Below are 12,340 nucleotides of genomic sequence, written 5' to 3'. Positions count from 1 at the left end.
CGAAATACATATTACGCTACTTAAAGGGTTCGTAAAATAGTATAGCCGTGCGGCTGTACGGCTGTACGTTTTTTAAAAAATTTATAAAACCGAGTATAGCCGTGCGGCTGTACTATTTTATATGTATAAAAAAAGAGGACCCCAATCATTAGGCGCCACGTGTCAATACAATTCGACTTTCCAAAAACACAGAGTATAGCCGCCCGGCTGTACTATTTTTTTTAAATTAAAATTTAATGAAAAATTTATATTAAAAGGGCCCTCCAGCGATTAGACGCCACGTGTCACTATACTATTTTTGGAAGAAAAAAAAAAATTCGTAGTATTGCCGCACGGCTATACTATTCTAAAAGGTCTATCTATACTATTTAATATATAAATTAAAAAAAGAAAAGAGGACCCTCCAAGTTTCATTAGCTTGTACTTTATAGATATTAATTTGCTAGTTTCAACATATCCAAAGTAGATATTAATAAGTCACTATACAATATTTTAGTATAATTTTTATAACATCTATTATTCGTATTTAATAATATGTGAGAATTATTTGTATAATACGTGAACTTTGTGAGAATTACTAAAAATTTTGTAAAAAAATATGTGTATTAAGCATTAGAAATACGTATGTACATGTACAATACGACTATTGTACGTTTGCTTTTTTAAAAATAGTAGACGTGTGTAGAATACGAATGTATTATTGAAAAATACGTACATACATATGTATATATGTATAAGACTATATTTTAAAGAAACTAATTTCGTATTTTTTCTTTAAAAAATTTAAAAAATAACGTATACACTTATCCCGACGAAATTTCGTCGGGATAGGTCTATGCCGGCAAATACTCGTCGGATAGGTTTCTCCCGACAAAATAACCTACGCCGACGAAATTTCGTCGGGAGAGGTCTTTTACAAAAAATTAAATATAAAATTCGGATGTTTAGGTTAAATTAATTTTTTAAAATTTTCCTTTTAGGAATTAAATAATAGATTTGACTGATTTAATTAGTTGAATTAGTAATTATATTTTAATTATTATTTATTTAGTGAATAATTAGTATTAAATATTTTAATTCATTTCATGAATTATATTACTTAATAAATAGGAATTCAATTGTTCTTTTTCTTTTTTTCCTTTAATATTCACTAAGTAAATAATAACTAAAACATAATTACTAATCAAAGTAATTAAAAAAGCGATATACATATTACGCTACTTAAAGGGTTCGTAAAATAGTATAGCCGTGCGGCTGTACGGCTGTACGTTTTTTAAAAAATTTATAAAACCGAGTATAGCCGTGCGGCTGTACTATTTTATATGTATAAAAAAAGAGGACCCCAATCATTAGGCGCCACGTGTCAATACAATTCGACTTTCCAAAAACACAGAGTATAGCCGCCCGGCTGTACTATTTTTTTTAAATTAAAATTTAATGAAAAATTTATATTAAAAGGGCCCTCCAGCGATTAGACGCCACGTGTCACTATACTATTTTTGGAAGAAAAAAAAAAATTCGTAGTATTGCCGCACGGCTATACTATTCTAAAAGGTCTATCTATACTATTTAATATATAAATTAAAAAAAGAAAAGAGGACCCTCCAAGTTTCATTAGCTTGTACTTTATAGATATTAATTTGCTAGTTTCAACATATCCAAAGTAGATATTAATAAGTCACTATACAATATTTTAGTATAATTTTTATAACATCTATTATTCGTATTTAATAATATGTGAGAATTATTTGTATAATACGTGAACTTTGTGAGAATTACTAAAAATTTTGTAAAAAAATATGTGTATTAAGCATTAGAAATACGTATGTACATGTACAATACGACTATTGTACGTTTGCTTTTTTAAAAATAGTAGACGTGTGTAGAATACGAATGTATTATTGAAAAATACGTACATACATATGTATATATGTATAAGACTATATTTTAAAGAAACTAATTTCGTATTTTTTCTTTAAAAAATTTAAAAAATAACGTATACACTTATCCCGACGAAATTTCGTCGGGATAGGTCTATGCCGGCAAATACTCGTCGGATAGGTTTCTCCCGACAAAATAACCTACGCCGACGAAATTTCGTCGGGAGAGGTCTTTTACAAAAAATTAAATATAAAATTCGGATGTTTAGGTTAAATTAATTTTTTAAAATTTTCCTTTTAGGAATTAAATAATAGATTTGACTGATTTAATTAGTTGAATTAGTAATTATATTTTAATTATTATTTATTTAGTGAATAATTAGTATTAAATATTTTAATTCATTTCATGAATTATATTACTTAATAAATAGGAATTCAATTGTTCTTTTTCTTTTTTTCCTTTAATATTCACTAAGTAAATAATAACTAAAACATAATTACTAATCAAAGTAATTAAAAAAGCGAAATACATATTCCGCTACTTAAAGGGTTCGTAAAATAGTATAGCCGTGCGGCTGTACGGCTGTACGTTTTTTAAAAAATTTATAAAACCGAGTATAGCCGTGCGGCTGTACTATTTTATATGTATAAAAAAAGAGGACCCCAATCATTAGGCGCCACGTGTCAATACAATTCGACTTTCCAAAAACACAGAGTATAGCCGCCCGGCTGTACTATTTTTTTTAAATTAAAATTTAATGAAAAATTTATATTAAAAGGGCCCTCCAGCGATTAGACGCCACGTGTCACTATACTATTTTTGGAAGAAAAAAAAAAATTCGTAGTATTGCCGCACGGCTATACTATTCTAAAAGGTCTATCTATACTATTTAATATATAAATTAAAAAAAGAAAAGAGGACCCTCCAAGTTTCATTAGCTTGTACTTTATAGATATTAATTTGCTAGTTTCAACATATCCAAAGTAGATATTAATAAGTCACTATACAATATTTTAGTATAATTTTTATAACATCTATTATTCGTATTTAATAATATGTGAGAATTATTTGTATAATACGTGAACTTTGTGAGAATTACTAAAAATTTTGTAAAAAAATATGTGTATTAAGCATTAGAAATACGTATGTACATGTACAATACGACTATTGTACGTTTGCTTTTTTAAAAATAGTAGACGTGTGTAGAATACGAATGTATTATTGAAAAATACGTACATACATATGTATATATGTATAAGACTATATTTTAAAGAAACTAATTTCGTATTTTTTCTTTAAAAAATTTAAAAAATAACGTATACACTTCTCCCGACGAAATTTCGTCGGGATAGGTCTATGCCGGCAAATACTCCTCGGATTAGGTTTCTCCCGACAAAATAACCTACGCCGACAAAATTTCGTCGGGAGAGGTGTAAGAGACTTGCGCCGACGAAATTTCGTCGGGAGAGGTCTTTTACAAAAAATTAAATATAAAATTCGGATGTTTAGGTTAAATTAATTTTTTAAAATTTTCCTTTTAGGAATTAAATAATAGATTTGACTGATTTAATTAGTTGAATTAGTAATTATATTTTAATTATTATTTATTTAGTGAATAATTAGTATTAAATATTTTAATTCATTTCATGAATTATATTACTTAATAAATAGGAATTCAATTGTTCTTTTTCTTTTTTTCCTTTAATATTCACTAAGTAAATAATAACTAAAACATAATTACTAATCAAAGTAATTAAAAAAGCGAAATACATATTACGCTACTTAAAGGGTTCGTAAAATAGTATAGCCGTGCGGCTGTACGGCTGTACGTTTTTTAAAAAATTTATAAAACCGAGTATAGCCGTGCGGCTGTACTATTTTATATGTATAAAAAAAGAGGACCCCAATCATTAGGCGCCACGTGTCAATACAATTCGACTTTCCAAAAACACAGAGTATAGCCGCCCGGCTGTACTATTTTTTTTAAATTAAAATTTAATGAAAAATTTATATTAAAAGGGCCCTCCAGCGATTAGACGCCACGTGTCACTATACTATTTTTGGAAGAAAAAAAAAAATTCGTAGTATTGCCGCACGGCTATACTATTCTAAAAGGTCTATCTATACTATTTAATATATAAATTAAAAAAAGAAAAGAGGACCCTCCAAGTTTCATTAGCTTGTACTTTATAGATATTAATTTGCTAGTTTCAACATATCCAAAGTAGATATTAATAAGTCACTATACAATATTTTAGTATAATTTTTATAACATCTATTATTCGTATTTAATAATATGTGAGAATTATTTGTATAATACGTGAACTTTGTGAGAATTACTAAAAATTTTGTAAAAAAATATGTGTATTAAGCATTAGAAATACGTATGTACATGTACAATACGACTATTGTACGTTTGCTTTTTTAAAAATAGTAGACGTGTGTAGAATACGAATGTATTATTGAAAAATACGTACATACATATGTATATATGTATAAGACTATATTTTAAAGAAACTAATTTCGTATTTTTTCTTTAAAAAATTTAAAAAATAACGTATACACTTATCCCGACGAAATTTCGTCGGGATAGGTCTATGCCGGCAAATACTCGTCGGATAGGTTTCTCCCGACAAAATAACCTACGCCGACGAAATTTCGTCGGGAGAGGTCTTTTACAAAAAATTAAATATAAAATTCGGATGTTTTGGTTAAATTAATTTTTTAAAATTTTCCTTTTAGGAATTAAATAATAGATTTGACTGATTTAATTAGTTGAATTAGTAATTATATTTTAATTATTATTTATTTAGTGAATAATTAGTATTAAATATTTTAATTCATTTCATGAATTATATTACTTAATAAATAGGAATTCAATTGTTCTTTTTCTTTTTTTCCTTTAATATTCACTAAGTAAATAATAACTAAAACATAATTACTAATCAAAGTAATTAAAAAAGCGAAATACATATTACGCTACTTAAAGGGTTCGTAAAATAGTATAGCCGTGCGGCTGTACGGCTGTACGTTTTTTAAAAAATTTATAAAACCGAGTATAGCCGTGCGGCTGTACTATTTTATATGTATAAAAAAAGAGGACCCCAATCATTAGGCGCCACGTGTCAATACAATTCGACTTTCCAAAAACACAGAGTATAGCCGCCCGGCTGTACTATTTTTTTTAAATTAAAATTTAATGAAAAATTTATATTAAAAGGGCCCTCCAGCGATTAGACGCCACGTGTCACTATACTATTTTTGGAAGAAAAAAAAAAATTCGTAGTATTGCCGCACGGCTATACTATTCTAAAAGGTCTATCTATACTATTTAATATATAAATTAAAAAAAGAAAAGAGGACCCTCCAAGTTTCATTAGCTTGTACTTTATAGATATTAATTTGCTAGTTTCAACATATCCAAAGTAGATATTAATAAGTCACTATACAATATTTTAGTATAATTTTTATAACATCTATTATTCGTATTTAATAATATGTGAGAATTATTTGTATAATACGTGAACTTTGTGAGAATTACTAAAAATTTTGTAAAAAAATATGTGTATTAAGCATTAGAAATACGTATGTACATGTACAATACGACTATTGTACGTTTGCTTTTTTAAAAATAGTAGACGTGTGTAGAATACGAATGTATTATTGAAAAATACGTACATACATATGTATATATGTATAAGACTATATTTTAAAGAAACTAATTTCGTATTTTTTCTTTAAAAAATTTAAAAAATAACGTATACACTTATCCCGACGAAATTTCGTCGGGATAGGTCTATGCCGGCAAATACTCGTCGGATAGGTTTCTCCCGACAAAATAACCTACGCCGACGAAATTTCGTCGGGAGAGGTCTTTTACAAAAAATTAAATATAAAATTCGGATGTTTAGGTTAAATTAATTTTTTAAAATTTTCCTTTTAGGAATTAAATAATAGATTTGACTGATTTAATTAGTTGAATTAGTAATTATATTTTAATTATTATTTATTTAGTGAATAATTAGTATTAAATATTTTAATTCATTTCATGAATTATATTACTTAATAAATAGGAATTCAATTGTTCTTTTTCTTTTTTTCCTTTAATATTCACTAAGTAAATAATAACTAAAACATAATTACTAATCAAAGTAATTAAAAAAGCGAAATACATATTACGCTACTTAAAGGGTTCGTAAAATAGTATAGCCGTGCGGCTGTACGGCTGTACGTTTTTTAAAAAATTTATAAAACCGAGTATAGCCGTGCGGCTGTACTATTTTATATGTATAAAAAAAGAGGACCCCAATCATTAGGCGCCACGTGTCAATACAATTCGACTTTCCAAAAACACAGAGTATAGCCGCCCGGCTGTACTATTTTTTTTAAATTAAAATTTAATGAAAAATTTATATTAAAAGGGCCCTCCAGCGATTAGACGCCACGTGTCACTATACTATTTTTGGAAGAAAAAAAAAAATTCGTAGTATTGCCGCACGGCTATACTATTCTAAAAGGTCTATCTATACTATTTAATATATAAATTAAAAAAAGAAAAGAGGACCCTCCAAGTTTCATTAGCTTGTACTTTATAGATATTAATTTGCTAGTTTCAACATATCCAAAGTAGATATTAATAAGTCACTATACAATATTTTAGTATAATTTTTATAACATCTATTATTCGTATTTAATAATATGTGAGAATTATTTGTATAATACGTGAACTTTGTGAGAATTACTAAAAATTTTGTAAAAAAATATGTGTATTAAGCATTAGAAATACGTATGTACATGTACAATACGACTATTGTACGTTTGCTTTTTTAAAAATAGTAGACGTGTGTAGAATACGAATGTATTATTGAAAAATACGTACATACATATGTATATATGTATAAGACTATATTTTAAAGAAACTAATTTCGTATTTTTTCTTTAAAAAATTTAAAAAATAACGTATACACTTCTCCCGACGAAATTTCGTCGGGATAGGTCTATGCCGGCAAATACTCCTCGGATTAGGTTTCTCCCGACAAAATAACCTACGCCGACGAAATTTCGTCGGGAGAGGTGTAAGAGACTTGCGCCGACGAAATTTCGTCGGGAGAGGTCTTTTACAAAAAATTAAATATAAAATTCGGATGTTTAGGTTAAATTAATTTTTTAAAATTTTCCTTTTAGGAATTAAATAATAGATTTGACTGATTTAATTAGTTGAATTAGTAATTATATTTTAATTATTATTTATTTAGTGAATAATTAGTATTAAATATTTTAATTCATTTCATGAATTATATTACTTAATAAATAGGAATTCAATTGTTCTTTTTCTTTTTTTCCTTTAATATTCACTAAGTAAATAATAACTAAAACATAATTACTAATCAAAGTAATTAAAAAAGCGAAATACATATTACGCTACTTAAAGGGTTCGTAAAATAGTATAGCCGTGCGGCTGTACGGCTGTACGTTTTTTAAAAAATTTATAAAACCGAGTATAGCCGTGCGGCTGTACTATTTTATATGTATAAAAAAAGAGGACCCCAATCATTAGGCGCCACGTGTCAATACAATTCGACTTTCCAAAAACACAGAGTATAGCCGCCCGGCTGTACTATTTTTTTTAAATTAAAATTTAATGAAAAATTTATATTAAAAGGGCCCTCCAGCGATTAGACGCCACGTGTCACTATACTATTTTTGGAAGAAAAAAAAAAATTCGTAGTATTGCCGCACGGCTATACTATTCTAAAAGGTCTATCTATACTATTTAATATATAAATTAAAAAAAGAAAAGAGGACCCTCCAAGTTTCATTAGCTTGTACTTTATAGATATTAATTTGCTAGTTTCAACATATCCAAAGTAGATATTAATAAGTCACTATACAATATTTTAGTATAATTTTTATAACATCTATTATTCGTATTTAATAATATGTGAGAATTATTTGTATAATACGTGAACTTTGTGAGAATTACTAAAAATTTTGTAAAAAAATATGTGTATTAAGCATTAGAAATACGTATGTACATGTACAATACGACTATTGTACGTTTGCTTTTTTAAAAATAGTAGACGTGTGTAGAATACGAATGTATTATTGAAAAATACGTACATACATATGTATATATGTATAAGACTATATTTTAAAGAAACTAATTTCGTATTTTTTCTTTAAAAAATTTAAAAAATAACGTATACACTTCTCCCGACGAAATTTCGTCGGGATAGGTCTATGCCGGCAAATACTCCTCGGATTAGGTTTCTCCCGACAAAATAACCTACGCCGACGAAATTTCGTCGGGAGAGGTGTAAGAGACTTGCGCCGACGAAATTTCGTCGGGAGAGGTCTTTTACAAAAAATTAAATATAAAATTCGGATGTTTAGGTTAAATTAATTTTTTAAAATTTTCCTTTTAGGAATTAAATAATAGATTTGACTGATTTAATTAGTTGAATTAGTAATTATATTTTAATTATTATTTATTTAGTGAATAATTAGTATTAAATATTTTAATTCATTTCATGAATTATATTACTTAATAAATAGGAATTCAATTGTTCTTTTTCTTTTTTTCCTTTAATATTCACTAAGTAAATAATAACTAAAACATAATTACTAATCAAAGTAATTAAAAAAGCGAAATACATATTACGCTACTTAAAGGGTTCGTAAAATAGTATAGCCGTGCGGCTGTACGGCTGTACGTTTTTTAAAAAATTTATAAAACCGAGTATAGCCGTGCGGCTGTACTATTTTATATGTATAAAAAAAGAGGACCCCAATCATTAGGCGCCACGTGTCAATACAATTCGACTTTCCAAAAACACAGAGTATAGCCGCCCGGCTGTACTATTTTTTTTAAATTAAAATTTAATGAAAAATTTATATTAAAAGGGCCCTCCAGCGATTAGACGCCACGTGTCACTATACTATTTTTGGAAGAAAAAAAAAAATTCGTAGTATTGCCGCACGGCTATACTATTCTAAAAGGTCTATCTATACTATTTAATATATAAATTAAAAAAAGAAAAGAGGACCCTCCAAGTTTCATTAGCTTGTACTTTATAGATATTAATTTGCTAGTTTCAACATATCCAAAGTAGATATTAATAAGTCACTATACAATATTTTAGTATAATTTTTATAACATCTATTATTCGTATTTAATAATATGTGAGAATTATTTGTATAATACGTGAACTTTGTGAGAATTACTAAAAATTTTGTAAAAAAATATGTGTATTAAGCATTAGAAATACGTATGTACATGTACAATACGACTATTGTACGTTTGCTTTTTTAAAAATAGTAGACGTGTGTAGAATACGAATGTATTATTGAAAAATACGTACATACATATGTATATATGTATAAGACTATATTTTAAAGAAACTAATTTCGTATTTTTTCTTTAAAAAATTTAAAAAATAACGTATACACTTCTCCCGACGAAATTTCGTCGGGATAGGTCTATGCCGGCAAATACTCCTCGGATTAGGTTTCTCCCGACAAAATAACCTACGCCGACGAAATTTCGTCGGGAGAGGTGTAAGAGACTTGCGCCGACGAAATTTCGTCGGGAGAGGTCTTTTACAAAAAATTAAATATAAAATTCGGATGTTTAGGTTAAATTAATTTTTTAAAATTTTCCTTTTAGGAATTAAATAATAGATTTGACTGATTTAATTAGTTGAATTAGTAATTATATTTTAATTATTATTTATTTAGTGAATAATTAGTATTAAATATTTTAATTCATTTCATGAATTATATTACTTAATAAATAGGAATTCAATTGTTCTTTTTCTTTTTTTCCTTTAATATTCACTAAGTAAATAATAACTAAAACATAATTACTAATCAAAGTAATTAAAAAAGCGAAATACATATTACGCTACTTAAAGGGTTCGTAAAATAGTATAGCCGTGCGGCTGTACGGCTGTACGTTTTTTAAAAAATTTATAAAACCGAGTATAGCCGTGCGGCTGTACTATTTTATATGTATAAAAAAAGAGGACCCCAATCATTAGGCGCCACGTGTCAATACAATTCGACTTTCCAAAAACACAGAGTATAGCCGCCCGGCTGTACTATTTTTTTTAAATTAAAATTTAATGAAAAATTTATATTAAAAGGGCCCTCCAGCGATTAGACGCCACGTGTCACTATACTATTTTTGGAAGAAAAAAAAAAATTCGTAGTATTGCCGCACGGCTATACTATTCTAAAAGGTCTATCTATACTATTTAATATATAAATTAAAAAAAGAAAAGAGGACCCTCCAAGTTTCATTAGCTTGTACTTTATAGATATTAATTTGCTAGTTTCAACATATCCAAAGTAGATATTAATAAGTCACTATACAATATTTTAGTATAATTTTTATAACATCTATTATTCGTATTTAATAATATGTGAGAATTATTTGTATAATACGTGAACTTTGTGAGAATTACTAAAAATTTTGTAAAAAAATATGTGTATTAAGCATTAGAAATACGTATGTACATGTACAATACGACTATTGTACGTTTGCTTTTTTAAAAATAGTAGACGTGTGTAGAATACGAATGTATTATTGAAAAATACGTACATACATATGTATATATGTATAAGACTATATTTTAAAGAAACTAATTTCGTATTTTTTCTTTAAAAAATTTAAAAAATAACGTATACACTTCTCCCGACGAAATTTCGTCGGGATAGGTCTATGCCGGCAAATACTCCTCGGATTAGGTTTCTCCCGACAAAATAACCTACGCCGACGAAATTTCGTCGGGAGAGGTGTAAGAGACTTGCGCCGACGAAATTTCGTCGGGAGAGGTCTTTTACAAAAAATTAAATATAAAATTCGGATGTTTAGGTTAAATTAATTTTTTAAAATTTTCCTTTTAGGAATTAAATAATAGATTTGACTGATTTAATTAGTTGAATTAGTAATTATATTTTAATTATTATTTATTTAGTGAATAATTAGTATTAAATATTTTAATTCATTTCATGAATTATATTACTTAATAAATAGGAATTCAATTGTTCTTTTTCTTTTTTTCCTTTAATATTCACTAAGTAAATAATAACTAAAACATAATTACTAATCAAAGTAATTAAAAAAGCGAAATACATATTACGCTACTTAAAGGGTTCGTAAAATAGTATAGCCGTGCGGCTGTACGGCTGTACGTTTTTTAAAAAATTTATAAAACCGAGTATAGCCGTGCGGCTGTACTATTTTATATGTATAAAAAAAGAGGACCCCAATCATTAGGCGCCACGTGTCAATACAATTCGACTTTCCAAAAACACAGAGTATAGCCGCCCGGCTGTACTATTTTTTTTAAATTAAAATTTAATGAAAAATTTATATTAAAAGGGCCCTCCAGCGATTAGACGCCACGTGTCACTATACTATTTTTGGAAGAAAAAAAAAAATTCGTAGTATTGCCGCACGGCTATACTATTCTAAAAGGTCTATCTATACTATTTAATATATAAATTAAAAAAAGAAAAGAGGACCCTCCAAGTTTCATTAGCTTGTACTTTATAGATATTAATTTGCTAGTTTCAACATATCCAAAGTAGATATTAATAAGTCACTATACAATATTTTAGTATAATTTTTATAACATCTATTATTCGTATTTAATAATATGTGAGAATTATTTGTATAATACGTGAACTTTGTGAGAATTACTAAAAATTTTGTAAAAAAATATGTGTATTAAGCATTAGAAATACGTATGTACATGTACAATACGACTATTGTACGTTTGCTTTTTTAAAAATAGTAGACGTGTGTAGAATACGAATGTATTATTGAAAAATACGTACATACATATGTATATATGTATAAGACTATATTTTAAAGAAACTAATTTCGTATTTTTTCTTTAAAAAATTTAAAAAATAACGTATACACTTCTCCCGACGAAATTTCGTCGGGATAGGTCTATGCCGGCAAATACTCCTCGGATTAGGTTTCTCCCGACAAAATAACCTACGCCGACGAAATTTCGTCGGGAGAGGTGTAAGAGACTTGCGCCGACGAAATTTCGTCGGGAGAGGTCTTTTACAAAAAATTAAATATAAAATTCGGATGTTTAGGTTAAATTAATTTTTTAAAATTTTCCTTTTAGGAATTAAATAATAGATTTGACTGATTTAATTAGTTGAATTAGTAATTATATTTTAATTATTATTTATTTAGTGAATAATTAGTATTAAATATTTTAATTCATTTCATGAATTATATTACTTAATAAATAGGAATTCAATTGTTCTTTTTCTTTTTTTCCTTTAATATTCACTAAGTAAATAATAACTAAAACATAATTACTAATCAAAGTAATTAAAAAAGCGAAATACATATTACGCTACTTAAAGGGTTCGTAAAATAGTATAGCCGTGCGGCTGTACGGCTGTACGTTTTTTAAAAAATTTATAAAAC

The sequence above is a fragment of the Prunus avium genome, chromosome 4 (assembly GCF_965620075.1).
Source record: "Prunus avium chromosome 4, drPruAviu1.hap1.1, whole genome shotgun sequence".
NCBI lineage: Eukaryota > Viridiplantae > Streptophyta > Magnoliopsida > Rosales > Rosaceae > Prunus > Prunus avium.
The sequence above is the reverse complement of the archived record's forward strand: the minus strand, read 5'-3'. Positions refer to the sequence as shown.